At 49.3% G+C, this 19,067-nt stretch overlaps 1 protein-coding gene across 5 annotated transcripts in view; it reads left to right on the top strand.

Moving 5' to 3' along the window:
* The first annotated feature begins 6,899 nt into the window (after positions 1-6,899).
* The window catches only part of RIPOR1 (RHO family interacting cell polarization regulator 1), a 28,196-nt gene continuing 16,028 nt past the window's right edge, over positions 6,900-19,067 (top strand). The window contains exons 1-2 of one of the 5 annotated variants that reach the window (XM_084755503.1): positions 6,900-7,203; positions 9,679-9,846. The gene's annotated coding sequence lies outside the window, so the exon portion shown is untranslated. Of the gene's footprint in view, positions 7,204-8,194; positions 8,442-9,678; positions 9,847-16,883; positions 16,990-19,067 lie in introns of those variants that run through there. The other 4 variants (XM_084755502.1, XM_084755505.1, XM_084755504.1 and 1 more) reach the window with 4 other exon arrangements.

Below are 19,067 nucleotides of genomic sequence, written 5' to 3'. Positions count from 1 at the left end.
GGGAATTGAACCCAGGTCCACTGCAAGAGCAGCCAGTGCTCTGAAACTCTGAGCCATCTCTCCAGTGACTTTTGTCTTAACTTTCACAAATGACTTTTAAGCAGTGGGCTTGTTGACTGTTCAATGTTAAGTCCCTGAGAAAGGCAAGTTCTAGGCCCCACCTCCATAGGTCACTGCAGATTGGGCCCTGTTGTGATTCTGATTCTCATCCTGGATCTCCCTGCCTTGCTTCGGAAGTCAAAGGCTCCCCAAAGGCCTCTGCCATTCTATGACCCTTTCACCCTACCTAGGAGCTACCTACCTAGGATCTTTGGGCTATAGAGAAGAGCTCCTACTGAGCTTTCATCTATTCATACCACTTGGGTACAGGTGGTGTACCCAACAGTGTACCCAATAGACTTAACAGTTGATCAATTTTCCAAAATTATATAGAGAGCACTCATGCCTCCTTATCTGGTGCAATAGTTGATGGCCTATTGAACAACACAGATCAATACATTTTCCTAGGATTGTAGGCCACCACTCCTGGCTCAAGATGAAGATTTTTTCCTTCCTTTTTAAATTTTTGTTTTGTTTTTGGCTTTTTGTTTTTGTTTTGTTTTGTTTTGTTTTGTTTGGGGGGTTTGTTTTTGTTTTTGGGGGGGAGGGTTCGAGACAGAGTCTCTCTGTGTAGCCTTGACTGTCCTGGACTCACTTTTGTAGACCAGGCTGGCTTCGAACTCACAATGATCAGCCTGCCTCTGCCTCCCAAGTACTGGGATTAAAGGCTTGCGCCACCACTGTCTGGCTTTGGTTTGTTTTTTTAAGACAGGGTTTCTTTGTGTAGCTTTGGCTGTCCTCAAATTCATTGTGTAGACCAGGCTGGCCTCCAACTCAAAGATCCACCTGCCTCTGCCTTCCAAGTCCTGAGATTAAAGGTGTGCACACCACTGCCCCACAAGATAAAGACTTTCTTTTTTGTTTGTTTGGTTGTTGTTGTTCATTTTTATTTTATTGCATTGGTATTTTTGCCTGCATGTATGTCTGTGGGTGTCAGATCTTGGAGTTACAGACAGTTGTGAGCTGCTATGTGGTTGCTGGGAATTGAACCCGGATCCTCTGTGCTCTTAACAGATGAGCCATCTCTCCAGCCCCAAGCTGAAGACTTCTTTGTTGCCCCTATTGGTCTTGAAATCCTGGAGTGAGGCTGGGTATGGTGATACATACAGCAAATCCCAGAGGCAGAGGCAGGAAGATCTCTGTTATTTTCAGGTTAGCCTGGTCTATTTAATAAGCTCCAGGATATCCAGGATTACATAAAGAAACCCTGCTTTAAAAAAAGAAGAAGTGGTATTGCACGCCTTTAATCCCTCAGGAGGCAGGCAGATCACTGTGAGTTCAAGGCCATCCTGGTCTAAAAATCGAGTCCAGGACAGCCAAGGCTACACAGAGAAACCCTGTCTCAAAAAACCAAACCAAACCAAAAACCACCAAAGCAAACCCTGTCTTGAAAAACAAACAAAGAAAAAAGAAAAAAGAGAGAAAGACAGAAAGAGAGAGAGAGAGAGAGAGAGAGAGAGAGAGAGAGAGAGATCCTAGACTGAACCTATTCTCTCGCTGGAGTCTCTTGAGTACCTGAGACTGCAAGCACACACTAACACACTCAGTTAATAAAAATCTATCTATTCATTCTTATTTCATTGTGGGTGGCCTGGAACTCATGGTGTAGACCAGATGGCCTTAAACTTGCAGAAATCCTCCTGTCTCCATCCCCTGAGTACTGGGATTATTCCCTTGCACCACCTTGCTCAGTTTTTTTGTTTTGGTTTTGAGACAGAGTTTTGCGTACTAGGATTAAGAACACGTGTCACCTACACCCAGATGGAGAGCCGGCTCAGTGGTTAAGAGCACATGCTGCTCTTTCAGAGGGGCCTAAGTTAATTCTCAGCACCCTCACTGCAAGGCTCACAGCCACCTGTACCTCCAGCTCCCAGGGATCCTACTCCCTCTTCTGGATTCTAAGGCACCCGCACATTCTCACCTAAACACACACACACACACACACACACACACACACACACACACACACACACACACACTGTTACGTCTCGAACTTGGGACAAACTGGCTAACTGAGGTGCCTATTAACACCTAATATTAAATCAGCCATTGTTTGCCAGCCTCTCTCAGCATCACCAGGACCAGCTATAGAGACATCCTGGCTGGCGTACCCTGCCCCTACCCAGCCCCCGAGCTTTACTGCTCTTTACCTAGCTTTTCTTCCTCATATAACCCAGCCATTTTTGGTTATGCTGGTCTCTGGCCCTCTTGGTCCCCTGGCCTGCTTCTGGCCTCTTGGCCCCAGGATCCTTTATCTTCCCCTCCCCCCTCCTCATACAGTCTGGTTCAGCCTGCTGGGCATGTTCAGTCTGGACTCCTCCAGATGCCTCTGTCTCTCTGCCTGCGCTTTCCCATTTACCTATGATAAAAGCCTCAATCCCTTAGGAGCAGTCATGTCTTCTTTTTATTTCCTCCCCACCCCCACCCCCACCCCCCATTAATCTGGTGCTGAAACCCGGGAGGAATAAAGAGTCGCAAAACAAAGTCTCAGTGGAGGGAATTCCTATCGCCTCCTTTTATCTTTTTACTAACTTTTATTCACCTTCATCCCCTCTACCCCCACCCTCACCCCTCTCTGTCTTCTCTGGGTTCCTTAGCAGATTCCAGAAAACAACAACTACCAACAACAACAACCTCTATGCTTCAGGCCAAATGTGTAGCTCTGCTTCTCAGAGATGAATTTAATTAGAATAATAGAGGTCCCTCCAGAGTTGGTGAATGTCAGTCAGAAGCACCCAGGCACAGACCCCTAAACATGTCTTACACACACACACACACACACACACACACACACACACACACACACCAGCAGCAGCAGCCGCCGCCACATTACACACTGGATGTGTACATAATTAGTTTCCTTGTGGACAGACTACACTTTAGTCCAAGTGTGTTTCAAAGATCAATTAGCATAGCAGTATCATTAGCTAACTATGTAATTGCATGGCTCCATGCTCCAAAGGGTCCCATGATTAGTTTCATGAGCTGCTGCTGTCTCATGAAATTCATAATCTATTGAATGAGACACTCTGTATTTACTTTTCCCACTGAGTCCCACAGATTGTGTCCTGGGCAACATGTTTCAAGATCAAGACAAAGTAAGTATATCAATTTAAGACATCCAGAAAGTAGATCTCCAAAGAAATGAAAATACTTAAAAATAAGCAGGGGAAGGCTGGGCGTGGTGGTGCATGCCTCTGATTCCAGCACTGGAGAGGCAGAGGCAGGTGGATCTCTGTGAGTCTGAGACCAGACTGGTACAAATAGGAAGTTCCACAGAAGCCAGGACTACACACAGAGAGAGAGAGACCCTGTCTCAAAGAAACCAAAGCAACAACAACAACAACAACAACAACAACAAAAGAATAAGCCACAATTTATTTATTTATTTTTGTTTTGTTTTTCGAGACAGTGTTTCTCTGTGTAGCCTTGGCTGTCCTGGACTGGCTTTGTAGACCAGTCTGGCCTCCGAACTCGCAGCGATCCACCTGCCTCTGCCTCCTGAGTGCTGGGATTAAAGGCATGCACCACCACGCCCTGCTCACAATTTATAATACAGAGTATACATGCCGCAATGAATCACAGCATGCCCAAAGAGACAAGGGAGGACAAAGATTTGGTTTTCTTTCTTTCTTTCTTTCTTTCTTTTTTTTCTCTATGTAGCTTGGGCTGTCCTGAACTCGCTTTGTAGACCAGGCTAGCCTAGAACTCACAGTGATGGGCCTGCCTCTGCTTCCTGAGTGCTGGGATTAAAGGCGTGCACCACCAAGCCTGGGGAGGACAATGAAATAACTGTTTTTGGCTACAAAGATCATCAACTATTTGGCACCTGGCTGAAGAGGCAGTTGCAAGGTAAGTGTCCTTATTAAAAAGACTGTGTGTATGTGTGTGTGTGTGCGCGCGCGCGCGCGTGCGTGTGTTGTGGGGTTTTTGCTTTGTTTTTTGAGACAGGGTTACTCTATGTAATAGCCCTGGATGTCTTGGACTCACTTTGTAGACCAGGCTGGCCTCCAACTCACAGCGGTCTGCCTGCCTCTGCCCCCTGAGCTCCGAGATTACAGGGGTGCACTACCACATCTGACAGGTTGTGGGGGTTTTGTTTTGTTCTACATTCCCCCCTCCCCTGCTCTCTCCAAAGGATGTGAGGTTTTAATTTTTTTTTTTTTTAGGAAGTCATAATAGTTTGTTGTTATAAAGAATGAGGCCAGCCTGGTCTACAAAGCCAAGGCTACACAGAGAAACTCTGTCTTGAAAAACAAAAAAAAATCTCGAACATTTGATTTTACCAATAAAGACTCAGGAGCCAGATGCTAGAGTGAAAACCTGTGAGCTCAGAGAGGCAGAGAAAGCAGCCAGCTGACCTTCCTACTCAGCTCATGTCCCAGAGGAAAAAAACCAAAAAGCCTAAAGCCAGAAGCTTGCTAGCTCAGCTGACAGCCTAGGCAGGAGGAAAAGCAGAAAAACTAAATTGCTAACTGAGAGCTCAAAAGCCTGCTTCTTCTTATCCACACTGCCCTAAATGTCCTTCAACTAAAAATCCCTTCTATTCTTTATTCCCTCTCAGCTGGCTTCTTGCTCCGCCTCTGACCTAGGGTTAACTTTATTAAATCCTGTGTACAAAAAGCTCTTGGATTAAAGGTGCATGCTAGGGCTCAACCACCCCATAATCACTGTTTACAGCAAACAGAAAGTTATTGTATTAAAGGTGTGAGTTAGGGTTCAACCATACCAAACAACAGAGTTTTACAGTTCACAATCTCAGGGTTGACAGTAGGATAAAATATCATGCAACATAGTTCTTTTTATCAAGTGTGTGTGTAAATGAGAGCTCTTACCTCACAGTCATGGGCTTGGCATAAGTGATTCTGACAACTTCCTTGTCATTGTTTCAGGGATTTTTGTTTGAGACAGGATCTTGCTGTATAGCCCAGGCTAGCCCAGCACTCACAATGTAGCCCAGCAATACCCACAGTGATCTTGCTTCATCCTCCTCTGTCTGGCTTGATTCTGGCAACATCCACAGGGGTGAACGAGGCAGGTGGCTGAGGAGTGATAGCTCTTTCTGGAACATATTAAGCCTACTGTCAAGTGCAGTGATATGCACATGTGATCCCCGGACTTGGGAGGAAGGGTCCGGCCGAGCTCTGAGTTCAAAGCCACCCTAGTCTACAAAGAGAGTTCCAGGACAGTCAGGACTACACAGAGAAAACTTGTCTCAAAAAATAAAGCTCAAGGCCTGTTTGAGTGACTTAGTAAGAATTTGTCTCAAAATAAAAATAAGGCTGGAGTTCTAATTGAACTCCAGGGTTCTGTCCTCAGTACTAGAAGAAACTGACAATTATTGTTACTGGGTGTCATTAATGATGAAGATAAGAGTGAAAGCCAAGCTGGGCGTGGTGGCACACGCCTGTAATCCCCAGCATTCGGGAGACAGAGGCAGGCAGATCTCTGTGAGTTTGAGATCAGCCTGGTCTACAAAGTGAGACCAGGACAGCCAAGGGTACACAGAAAAACCCTGTCTTAAAAAATCAAACAAACGCCGGGCGTGGTGGTGCACGCCTTTAATCCCAGCACTCGGGAGGCAGAGGCAGGCGGATTGCTGTGAGTTCGAGGCCAGCCTGGTCTACAAAGTGAGTCCAGGATGGCCAAGGCTACACAGAGAAACCCTGTCTCGAAAAACCAAAAAACAAACAAACAAACAAACAAAAAAGAGTGGACTTCAAATTTCATTTAAGCATGCTTAATTCATTATCCACATTCATCGCTCTATCTTCTTTCACCTATATTTTGTAAAGCATATTTTTAGCTGAGCATGGAGCACACACCTGCAATCCCAGCATTTGGGAGGCTGAGATAGAAAGATTGCCAAGAATTTGAGACTGTTCTGGGCAATATAATGCCAGCCCGGGCTACATAGCAAGAAAACAACAGCGACAACAAAGCATTTTTAAAATTCTACCGGGGCCTTTGACAACCCTCAGGAATTCAACACAAACACTCCCCCAGCCTTTTGATCACTTGCTAAGATGTTGCACATTCCATTTAGATAGGAAACCCCATCTGTCAATTCTATCAAAATCCCACCCAGCTGTCGTAAATTCTCTCAAAGTGTATGTGTATGTTTGTATGTGTATGTCTGTGTGTGCACATTTATGTAAGTATGTGATGGCTGCCTCAGAAGGATAAGAAGTTGACGTTTTGAAAATATTAGAAATAATCCAGAGCTGGGTGTGGTGGCGCACGCCTTTAATCCCAGCACTTGGGAGACAGAGGCAGGTGGATGGCTGTGAGTTCGAGGCCAGCCTGGTCTACAAAGGGAGTCCAGGACAGTCAAAGCTACACAGAGAAATCCTGTCTCAACCCCCCCCCCCAAAAAAAAAAGAGAGAGAGAGGGAAAAAAAAAGAAAGAAAGAAAAAAAAGAAGAAAGAAACCTATAGTTTTCTAGATTTCCGGGGCGATCGAGAGACTCTCAAGCAAAAACAGCAACAAAGATGATTCTGTGACTGTGCAGGACTTGGAAGTTGGGAGTGCTGTGGAAGTTCTGCAAAGCTCCAGCCTGGGCCCCTTGAGGATAGAAGGCCCTGTTTTAATGAGGGTGCCCAAATCTAGGGAAAACTAACAACTCCACTGCCTCTCGTGATAGAACAAATCAGGGTTTTAGATAAGAAAGCAGCAGTGCCCGGGCTGTTCTCAGGTTTCCTGTGAGAAACCCCGGTGGAGAAGGCGCTGTTGGCTGGGTAAATGAGTCACCGGCTTTATAGGCCAAGGGAGATAGAAAGCAGATTCCAGGAAGTAAGCAAAGACGGATCTCGGGGAAAGTGTTCCCTTCTAGTGTGAAGCTGTCAAGCCACGGAGCTGTGCTGGAAACTCAGAGAAAAACAGCATCAAGAAAGACTAGAGAAAGCTTGTGAACCCTGGCAGCTCAGAGGAGCGGGACTCCGCACATCTGGGCAAGGCGGAACAAGCAGCCAAGATGGCACCGTCTAGGCAAGGCAAGGAGAGAGTAAGAAAATACCTCAGCGCCCCCAAGCTTCTAGCCACCCACAACCCAGCGGGGATTCATTGAGCACGCACCACACTTGTATTAAGTGACAAGGAAGAAGGTTTGCAGGGTTGGGGTGCGAGTGGGGGGCTGGGGGGGGAGGGGTGGTATGCAACTGTGGGGATTTGGGTGGCTGTTTTAAAGAACTTCAAAGATGGCAGTTTGAGCTGGACATGGTGATGCACGCCTTTAATCCCAGCACCCGGGAGGCAGAGGCAGGCGGATCGCTGTGAGTTCGAGGCCAGCCCGGTCTACAAAGCAAGTCCAGGACAGCCAAGGCTAACATAGAGAGACCCTGTCTCAGGGGAAAAAAAATTAAAAAAAAAAAAAAATGGCCATTTGGAAGCAGAGGCACCAGAAAAAACCGGATGGATCGTTTGTATTCTGTTTACTAGTTGTTTGCCTCATGAGTTTCTTAAGGTGGAAAGGGCACTTCCTCAGTGCCAGGCGACATACTCATTGGCATCTTTGTGTTCACTAACAGAGCATTTTGGTTCTTTTTACTGAGCTCTCTGAGCCAGGGACCTGGGTCTACCAGTGGGGCAGGCAGAGGACACAGCAGTAGTATCAGAACCCAAGGCAGAGCCCAGTGTGGGGCACACACTTTTAACCCAGCACTCAGGAGGGCAGAGGCAGGTGGATCTCTGAGTTTAAGGCCAGCTTGCCTGGTCTACAAAGCAAGTTCCAGGACAGCCAGGGCTACACAGAGACACCCTATCTTGGGGAAAAACAAAAACAAAAAACAAAAATACTAAGGTGGGACCATGCATTCTCAAAGGAGAGCTCCTATGGTACTTGAAGTCAGTGACGGTTCAGAGGCCAGAGAGAATACCGAGATGACCTTACATTCCAGTCTGGCAGTGGGGAGAATAGGTCTGGGAGATCAGTGCCCTTCAAGGCCAAGGCTGAGTGGGGGATGTCCCACTCAGCACATTCCCTTCTGTATGACGTTAGAAATAATTAACCTGGGGGCCTTAACTGCTGCCACCAGCACCTTTTAGGAATTCTGGCCCTCCCTGAATGACGTGTGGCCAGCACTCCCACTGCATGGCCCTGAAGGCGAAGGGAGTCTCACTAAGATCTCATCAGATGTGGTGACCTGTGGTCACTGCATACCAACTCCCGTGATGTCCTGGGACAGTTCCCTGGGTTCTAATCAGTCTGAGCTGATGGCTGCTGTCCCATAGGGACAAGAGCACCTAGAACAATTCTCTTCCTGTCAAGTCTTATCAGGCCTTCAAGGATCCTAACTCAGTTCACAATGGCATCTTGGGGAGCAAAGAAACCCAGGAGAGGAAGGTAAGTCTTAGGTCTCAGCTCAACTTGGCCACAGGTTTACTGTGATGAACAGCAAGCATGGCGCTCTCTCTCTCTCTCTCTCTCTCTCTCTCTCTCTCTCTCTCTCTTTCTCTCTCTCCCTCTGTTTTTTGAGACAGAGTTTCTCTGTATAACAGCCCTGGCTGTCCTAGACTTGCTTTGTACACCAGGCTTGCCTTGAACTCACAGAGATCCACCTGCCTTGGCAGTCGAAGGCCACCACGCCCAGCTAAATTTTTTTCTTTTCTTTTCTTTTTTTCTTTCTTTCTTTTAAATTATGGCCTTCCCATCCCTAGGATACAATGATTTTTAGTATCTGGGTCTTCTGGGCATAGGAAATTGGACAGTCAGGTGACTCAGCCTAGATATGGCCCTGGAATAGAGTACTCTGTGTAAGAACACGCAGACAAGTGTAGTGATAAGGAAACAAATTTAGGACATCTTGAGGGCAAACAAAAGATTTCTGACCAAGCCTAGAGTCCATAGGAACTATCCAAAAGACACTGGCATCCAGCTGAGACCTAATGGGTAAGCAGGTATGAGTCAGGTGAAAGAAAGCAGAGAAAGCATTCAGATGCATAGACCAGCTGTACTGACAGAGAGAGGGGGGTGGGGTGGGGACAATGCACTCAGAGAACGTGAAGCTCAGTCTGGCAGGACTTAGGTCTTCCTGGAGGAGAACTGGTGAGAGATGAGGGACCAATAAGAAAGTGAGGAGGGACAGGGTCCAAATTATAGAGACGATCCACCCTGTGAAGACTGGACTAACTCAGGAAAACCAAGGACACAAGGGCTAGGCAGAGGTTTCCGATAGTTAAGGGCAGGGTGGTACAGGTAGAGGCTCACTTGGAGACAGGATGCAGTTGATGGGGCACCCCTGGTGTGGATGTTTGAAACTGCGTTGTGGATACTTCCACACGGTGGCACCAAAAGGCCAACTCTGACAGGGCAGGGGTCAGTTTGGGAATCCTCGCTGGTAAGGCAGAGTCTAGAGTAGGACCGGATTGCCAGATGCCTGGTGTCTAGGACACTCCACACCTCCACCAAGCTCTCCCTGCTATGTCTCTTTCAGAAGATTTCTGACAGTAGGATGCACACAGAAACAGCTGTGTGCCACACTCCCTAGCCTTTACAGAGGCCAGGCCTACAGGGATCCTAGGGGAAAAGCTCATCCCATGACCTGGGAGAGGCAAGGACATTCCTCCCACTTGTCCCTTAGGAGAAAGGAGTCAGGAAGGAAGGAAGGACGCCCAGCCCAACTCCAGAGAGGCACAGTCACCCCACCCCTTACCCAAACCAAAACAGCTGGGCCCGGCTCACTGCTCCCCCTGGAGGCTTGAAACTGGACCATCGAGGAGCGCAAGAGAGACACAGCTGGCTGTACTGGGTGAGTTCCCAGGAAAGGTGGCCTGCTTGGCCAGCCTAGAAATTTATACCTCCTAGTGCAGAAGCCAGCCTGGAGCTGTCCAAATAAGAAATGGCCACCTTCATTTTCAAAGCAGTGCCGAGCTTACTGAAACCTTTTGTGGTATCAGTAAATACAAATAGGGAAATTCAACCAAGAGAAATTACAACTCCGGGACACGATGGTCTACTGGCACAGGGAGGCGTGGACAGCTCTCGTGGGCAATGGATGCAGATACGGGTTGTTCTAGAGCTTTTTCCACCCCGCTGTGCTTGTTGCATTGAGGAACCCGAAACCCTCAACATATTAAACGACACATAATTCTCACTTGCCACCCAGTCCTGACTCTGTTCTGACCTACCCTTCCCACTGGCCACAGGCTACGGGCTACAGGCATTTGTGACTTCCTTCAGCATCCCCTCACTGAAGCACCACATCATCTGTTCAGCTCCATTAAATAATTGAGTAGTCGGCATTTTCAGACACAGATCTTTTCCTGTTTGAACAACTATTTCTTTGGGGTACATTTTCCAAAGGGGGTTAACAGGGAGAGGGGAAACAAGGCTTGTGCTTGACTTTCTGGTAACCCTGACAGCATTCCTCTGAAACCCACAAGGCAATTAATTCCCTCTTCTTATCAGTCCACTCATACACATCATGCCCACCACGGCTAATTTGAAAGGAGGAAAAAGATATCTCATTGTTTATTTGTTGTTTAATAGTGAGATGGCGTGCCTCCTCAAATTACTTTTTTTTTTCTTCTAGTCTTTTTGAGACAAGGTCTCTCCTTGTGGCTTTAGCTGTCCTGGAACTCACTCTGTAGACCAGGTTGGCCTCAAACTCACATAGGTTCGCCTATGTCTGGCTCTCAAGTGTTGGCATAAAAGGTGTGGGCCACCATGCCCCACTAAATCACGTTCTTTTAACGGTGCAGGGGATGGAACCTTGTATAGGACCTTGTACAGGCTAGACAAGTGCTCTGCCAATGAGCTACATGTCCAGCCCTCAAGGTGAAACTCCAGTGAGTAAATGGGTAGGCATAGTCAAAGCACCAGAAAGAAGTTGCACCAAGAACTACAAGGTGGTAATTGTAAAGCTTGAACTTGTATATGGGCAGTATCCTTGGCCCATCACCTTTGACCTACATGATAAAAAGTAAGATCTAATGCCAGGTGGTGGTGGTGGCCTTTAGTCCCAGCAGAGGAAGGCCTGTGTCTGTGAGCTTGAGGGCAACTTGATCCACAAAATGAGTTCCAGGTCAGCCAGGGCTACAGAGTGAAACTCTGTCTTGAAAAAACTAATCCCTCGGGAGGCAGAGGCAGGCAGATCCCTGTGAGTTCGAGGCCAGCCTGGTCTACAAAGTGAGTCTAAGACAGCCAAGGCTACACAGAGAGACCCTGCCTGGAAAAAAAAAGAGATAACTAATCCCACCCTCCAAGTAAGAGGGGCTGGAGGTGTCCAAAGGATGCACGAATGTGGGTAAGGGCATAACAGCCCCAGACTGAGTCCCTCTGAGCCCCCTTCTAGCACCACCATACACTGAAGGTCTCTTGTAGACCACTTTACTGGCATGTTTTATCCTTCACCAGACATCTCATTGACATAGTGACCATTGTCTCTTGCAAAAGCTGTCTCTAGCCTAGACCCCTCTTTCCTCTACCCACACGTCCAGCTGCCTTGTGGAAAGTCCCCTTCAGATGCTGTCTGCCCAGACTAACTATGTCATGGTCCTAAGTCGATTCTCCAGGCCTCCCCACCTCATTGAGGAAACTCCAAGGCCCAAGGCCCTTGCATCATCTAGGATGCTTCCCTCTCGCCAGAGCCCTTGAAGCATCAAGCTTTGCCTCCCAAATATTTCTCGAATTTCTCCCACTCTTCTTCCCCATTGCCCTAACTATGCCCATGCCAGTATTAGCTCACCTAGAAATGGTGGCAAGGTCGTTGTGACACATACCCTACTGCAAAGCACAGATATGATATAATTCTAGGATCTGCCAGCTTAAAGCCAAGGCTGTCATTACTCTAAGGATAAAGCCTTGCCCTTCACTTAGTGCCTAAGGCCCCTCATAGCTAGTCCCTTCACTAATGCATGCATAGTTCTCCAGGCATGGTGGGCTTTTGTTGTCCTCTAGCAAAAAAAAAGATTAAGTTTCTTTTCTTGCCTTGAGCCCTGTTGCCATCCTACCTCACATGAGCCTCAAAGACATGGTCTTCACCTGCCAAGGAATCTCCAGGAACATGTCACACTAAGTACCCTTTCCTAACAACTTCCACTTACCTATACATTCACACACACACACACACACACACACACTCATACATACATACACACAGGCACACACACTTACACATACATACTTCCACACATATACACATGCACACATACACACACTTATACACAAGCACACCCACCCACCCACACTCACATATACACATATGTATATGCACACACAAGCACACACGTGTTCCCTCACATACTCATATATACACACACAAACACTACATGCACACACATGCACATACACATGTATACACACACCACACAATCTCACAGATAAACAAACATTCTTTATTTTGGTGAGGCAGGAAGTGGGAAATCTCAAAGATCAGAACAAGTTGCCTCAGGGACAAGGTGGTGACCTTAACTATAGTCCCTGAAAGATGGATGGTTATGGTCTTGGATGTTTCCTGAAAGCTTGATAAGTATCTGGCCAGTAAATGGATGATATCACCAAAGCACAGTGGTGGTGGTGGTGGTGGCCTTCTATTTTATTTCTTCCCAGAAAGCAAGGGGAAGTTGTTTTTCTAAGAGTTATAACCTAGCTGGGAGTGGTGGCACACGCCTTTAATCCCAGCACTTGGGAGGCAGAGGCAAGTGGATCGATGTGAGTTCGAGGCCAGCCTCGTCTACGAAGCAAGTCCAGGAAAGCCAAGGCTACAAAGAGAAACCTTGTCTTGAAAAACAAAACAAAACAAAACAAAAAAGTTATAACCTGTGGGGGCTTGTGAGGGAAGCCTCTGTCTGTCCTTCTTTCGTCCCTCTTTCCTTTCTTCTTCTCTTTGTTGTTGTTTTGTTTTTAACTTGAATGTATACACTGCCAAAGTGGAGCAGGTAGCACCATGTACGAGGGCCCTTGCCACCCTCAGATTCTGCTAAAGATATTTTTCTCAGGCCTCAGTCTACCCCTCCAAGACTGTGAGCTCTTCCAGGTTAGAAGTGCACATGTTTCCTTGCTGAGCTTTAGCTTGAAGGCCAGTGCCTGGCAGAAGACGTGCTCGGCACCTGATGCCTCAATCAGGCAGAGCGAAACTGACTATGACTCAGGGAGCCAGTCTGGAACTCAGACCCAGCCCTTCCTAACCACGTGGCCTGGAAAATTGTGGCCTTCTCTTAGCTTCAGGTGTCTCCTCTGGCACGAGTCTCTGCTGCATCCTTCTAAAGCCTGCTTGCTAGTATCTGGGGGAGAGGCCTGACAGTTCTCTAGCATTCCACGGCCCTCAGATGCTGCCCTTCCTTCAGGGCCTCTTGGGAATCGAGGTGTGCCCTCTGATCACTGAAGTCCAGTCAGCCCCTGGTGGTCAGTTGGCTGCAGACAAGAACAATACAGTGATGGATGCTCAGACAAAAATAACTGGGGCACCAGAGGGCACGGATAGGGGTGTCATTTGATTTGCTTCCCAAGAGGATGGGGTGGGAAATAGGGTAAATCAAGTTGAAGGCAGGGAGGGAGGATGGTCAGAAGCCCGAGCATGGGAACCACAGGCAAGTGGTATAGTATAAGCAGAGGCAGTAGAGCCATGTGCAGAGGAAGAAGAGGGGCTGTCTCAGGCCAGAGCTCTCTAAGGCCCTCATGGTCTACATGGCATGAGGACCCATTGACACCTCTCTCAAGTAGGAGAACCTATGACTGAACTAATGATTTAAAAGGTTGCTTGGAAGCTCGGCATGGTGGCACAGGCCTGTAATCCCAGCACTCCCGAGAGGCAGGCAGATCTCTGTGAGTTCAAGCCAGGCTGGTTTACAAAATGAGTCCTGGACAGCCAAGACTACACAGAGAAACTCTGTCTCGAAAAACCAAAATGAAAGCTGGGCATGGTGACACAGGCCTTTAGTCCCAGCGCTCAGGAGGCAGAGGCAGGTGGGTGGCTGTGAGTTCGAGGCCAGCCTGGTCTACAAAGCGAGTCTAGGACTGCCAAGGCTACACAGAGAAACCCTGTCTTGAAAAGAAAAGAAAAAACCAAAATGGAAAAAAAAAAGGGGAGGGGGATTCGTGAAGCCGGAGAGATGGCTAAGTAGTTAAGAACATTTGACACTCTTGCAGGGCACTCGGCACCCGCACAGCAGTTCACAATCACTTTCGAACTCCAGTTTCAGGGGATCTGACACCCTCTTCTGGTCTCCTAGGTCATCAGGCACAAAGAACACAATTTATACACATAAAAAATAATATTTTTCTTAATTTTATTTATTTAGAGAAAGGGTCTCACAATGGAGCTTTGGCTGGCCTAGAACCTGATACGTAGACCAGGCTGGCCTTGAACTCACAGAGATCCACCTGCCTTTGCCTCTCAAAAGTTACCGAGCCTGGCAAATCTTTCTTTTTTTTAAGTGGGGATTTTCAGGCTGAGAATAAAGCTCAGCGGTAGACTGGCTGCCTAGCAAGTACCCAGCCATGGGTTCTACTCAGAGCACTGTAGGAGAGGGAGAGGGTTTCTCAATGTGGAATTGCATGCCTTCAGTCTTTGAAAGAATTTCTCAGAAAGTACCTTTGATTAGCCAAGTGATGGCACAGGGACAGCTCTATGCCATTGTCACAGCAGCAACCAGCACGCTGCCTAAGACAGAGCACTGGGAATTGGGGGCAGGGGAAGTAAAGGAGAGAATGAATGTTAAAGAACCTGGAGGACTAGGAACCAGGGAGAGTGGCACGTACCCTCAGTGCCAGTACTCGGGAGGCAGAAGCAGGTGTGAGTTTGAGAGCAGCCTAGCCTACGTAACAAGACCCTGTCTCAGTGGACCGAAGACAATGCAGCTCAGTAGAAGAGCGCTTGTCTAGCATGTAGAAAGTCCTAGATCTGATCCCCAGAAGAGAAAGGGGGGAAAAAAAGACAAGACAAGAAGGGAAGGGAAAGGAGGGAGGGAGGGAAGGCAGAGCAGATACTGATACTTGCTCATTCACTTACTCATTCAATAAATAGTCTTTCAACTCCCACTATGAGCCAAGATAATGATGACCTCTGACCTAAAATACTCAGAGACCACAGTCAGGTCCCTCAATCTCACACACAGTGCCTCTACGTCCACGTGGCTACCTCACAAAGGACTTGGTCAGAGCTTGACAGAGTCAAGAGAGGAGGCCGCCTGCAGAGAAGGCACTTGAAGAATGTCTTGTTAAAGGGGCGACTTTAGAGCTAGCCAGAGACCTAGAGATGCCAGTTTTGAGAATTCAAGAGAGGCTCAACCTCTGGCCACAGATGTGTGTGCTTGGGCAGAAGAGGTGCTTTACAAGGTTAAGGACGAAGTACCTGGTCAGGTAATCAAAAGAACCAGAGAAGGGATCTGATTAAGAGCATTAGCTGCTCTCCGAGAGGACCTGGGTTCAATTCCCAGCACCCACAAGGCAGCTCACAATTGTAACTAATAACACCCTCACACAGACATACTTGCAGGTAAAACAGTAATGCACCGAAAAATTTTAAAATAAATAAAAAGAAGAGCCAGGTGCTGGTGGCACATGCCTTTAATCCCAGCACTTGGGAGGCAGAGGCAGGCGGATCTTTTTGAGTTCAAGGCCAGCTTGGTCTACAGAGCACATTCTAGAACAGTAGAACAGCTAGGGATACATAGTGAGACCATGCCTTAAAAAAACAAACTGGACCAGCACTTGGGAGGCAGAGGCCAGCCTGGTCTACAAAGTGAGTCCAGGATGGCCAAAGCTACACAGAGAAACCTTGTCTCGGAAAAAACAACAAAAAAAAAAAAAAAAAAAAAAAAAACTGGAAAGGGGGGGAGGGGTGCGTTCACAATGGCATCCAGGGCAAGAGTTTTGGGGGAAACCTGGAGCGTTGGAGAGCTGGAAAACTGAAAAGGGCTGAAGGTGTCCCTGGTAAAAGCGTGGGACGTTGGTATCCCAAGAGTCCTACCATACTGGGTTGTTGAGAACAACCCTCAGGACCAGGGTCAGAAATCCAGGGAGCTCTTAAAATACATCAAACCACTCCGGAGTATGCCTGACCTTCTTCTACAGATGAGGTGCTGCGGAAGTCAGGAAACAAGGAAGCCAAAGGCGGAGGATCAAGGGCATAGGATTGGAAAGAGCTAGTACCATCTGATTAATGGGAGGTGTGCTCCCATAGCCAATGTGTGCTCCTGGTAGGCCTTACCAGATCTTACCAGGTCAGCCACGTATATTCCAGTAGCAAAGCCTGTAAACTTCTCAGAAAACAGTACCCAGTGAGTGGTGGTGAATGCGGGCATGCCCTGGCTATGAGCCCTGATTTGTTAGCCAGATAATGTCAGAAGAGGTTGTCTGACCCTACAGCGGGAAACTGAAGCTGGCTAAAAAGGTGGGGAAGGATGAGGGGCAGGGCTTCAACCCAGAAAATGTGGGATGTTAGCCTCCCTTATCAAAGCCTTTCCAGACCCTAATCATTTTCTCCAACCACCCCAACTCTCAGTATCAGTTCCAAGAACCTATTTATGGTGACAGGAAGGGGGCCTGAGGTCTTTAGAGCGCCAGAGATCTGGGGAAGAGGCAAGTAGGAGGGATTCCCGAGCGCCCCCTACCCCAGTTTTAAGGTCTGCAGTTGTTCCCAGGAAGCCGCCCAGTTCCCTCAGACGCCTTCGTTCCCCAAGGTCTCTCCTCCCACAAGCTGGCTGACACCCTAGGCAGACCATTCTGCCGGGTTACCCGCGAAGGCGGAGCGAGCTGTGGGCGCCCCTTAGGGGTGCGGGAGCCCGGGGGAGTAGGGGGAGCGCAGGAGGTGGGGCCCGGTGGGGCGGGGCGGCGGGACGGAGGGAGGGGCAGGCGCCTGCCGCGGCGACAGCAGCAGCTGCGGCGCGAGCAGGCCAGGCAACGCCGAGAGCACCGACAGCGCGAGGTCTTTGCAGCCCAGCTCAACCATGTGAGTGTCCGCGCCGTTTCCGAAGGCCGTGTCCGGGAGAGGGGGCGGGCGGTGGATCCCGTGCCTCCCGCACCCGCGGCGCGGGTCGGCTCCCCGACCCGAAACCTGTCCCGCCTCACCCCGTTCTCGCGACCCGGATCGCGCGGTGTCTTTCCTCCCCCACACCCCCATCTCCTCCCCGGGCGCGGAGAACGCTTCACCCTTCAAAAGCCATGGCCTCCGAGTCTACCGCGCCCGCCTCCTCCTCCTTCCCTTCTCTAGCCAGGCCGCGGCGGCCGTGCCCCGGGGCTCCGCGGTGGGCAGGCCTGAGGGCGAGCCTGAGGCGCCTATCTGGGCCTGGGATTGGCTTTCTCCCCGAACCTGCGTTACCCTCGGCTGATCTGGCACTGGGAAGGGGGTACGGGGGTGCAGGAGGACCTCCTAAATGAGCTAGTCTTCCTGGCCCTGGTCGATCTAAGCTGCTTTGGGGCCAGGCCTGAGGTGACTGAGCCTGCCCGAGGCCATACACTCCACCCAAACCAAACCTGAAGCTGGAGGTCGTACTGGCAGCCGTCGGCGACCAGACCCTGTCCCTGGAGATGGAAGCGGTTATGGGGACTCAGCAAACAGTCAGAACGGAGCATCCTGTAAAACTGGTTTGGGGAAGGGGTTTGTTCACCAGGGTTAGAACCCCGGAGAAGTCAACTTCAACACCCTCGGTCCTCCTATCCCGAGTTAAGCCTGAGTCTGACCTCCCTTACCAAATCAGTTCTGATGTGTATGCAGGCTGGTCTCTCCCGTGTGCAATCTAATATAATAATAACGGTGCCCAGGCCACCATCTGTGTGGCTGCACGCGTTTTAGATCCGCAGCATTCAGCTGAATGCAGCCTTCTGAGGAGGCGTATGACTGTCTGGCAGATGTACGTACCGAGCCTGAGAAGTTAACAACATTCTCAAGGTCACACAGCTGGGTTGGGGGAGAAGCAAGAATCCGATCTGAATCTTTGCCTCTGCACCATCCACCTTCCTAGTATTGACAGTGGGGGCGGGGAGGGAGATAAACCCGTAATAGAGCTACATAACACTAGAGCTGGACAAGGCTCTACCTCCTACACGGTCCTGGGTCCTGTGGGCAACAGAGCGAGATGAGCAGTCCCGGGGCCTGGGTTTGGGTGGGTGGATGGGGGGAAGCACAAAAGGCATTGGACTAGGTTCTGCCTAGGTGGAAAAGCAGGCGAGGAGAGTGAGGGTGAGTCAGAGCGTTCCCAATCTGCCACCGCTGGGACTGGCGTCTTAGCCAGACCTAGCCGGGGGAGGCCGTCCAGCTCTCAGAACGCGGCGGGACAGGGAATGTGACCAGCTGACCAGGGAGGAGGCTGGCAGGAAGTGAGGCCACCAAGCTGTCTCCACCCGGTTCCGGGGTGGGGTGGGGGTGGGGGGGGGGTCCTAGGCCACTGCAAGGCCCCCTCCCCTCTTCATTACCAGTTCTGGTTGGCGGCTGCCAGATGACGTCAGCAGCTAGGTTTGGGGCAGTTGCCATGGAGACAGGGACAGGCTTCTGCGCGAGACCCCTCTCCTCCCTTGCAGCCACTCTTTTGCCTGGGTTATTTATAACTTCTGTTTACCTCAGTCTACTGTGGCCCTACAGCTGAGTCGGCCTGGACCCAGAGACTTGGAAAGGCGGTGGCTAGAGTGATCGAGCACTGCGCTAGATGGACAGTATTGTAGGTCGGACTTTCCGTCTTGGCACTCTGGAGCTATTGGGCAGAGTTGGCAGGAGCAGAGACTCCTGTGTCTTAGCAGCCAGCATCCGCCAGCTGAGATAGTTCCTCTCCCTTAGCTCCTGGTTAGGGGTGAAGATGGAGGTGTTAGCCCTCTCCGTCCACACCAACAGGAGAGATCCTGCCTCCCCCAGAAATGACCAGTCAGATGTACATTCTCCATGGCCATTTAAGCGGCGGTCCCCGTCGTGGTTGGTGTTATCAACAGTTACTCGGCACGGTTCCTGAGTAATAAGAATACTCAGTATAGCAGAATCCTAGGGTACCTCCATCCTGCTTCCGTCCCAGGGAGCAGCCCCCAGCCCACGCATATGGT

The sequence above is a fragment of the Acomys minous genome (genome assembly GCF_964271855.1).
Source record: "Acomys minous genome assembly, chromosome: 14".
In the NCBI taxonomy this organism is placed as follows: Eukaryota; Metazoa; Chordata; class Mammalia; order Rodentia; family Muridae; genus Acomys; species Acomys minous.
The sequence above is the reverse complement of the archived record's forward strand: the minus strand, read 5'-3'. Positions and strand labels throughout refer to the sequence as shown.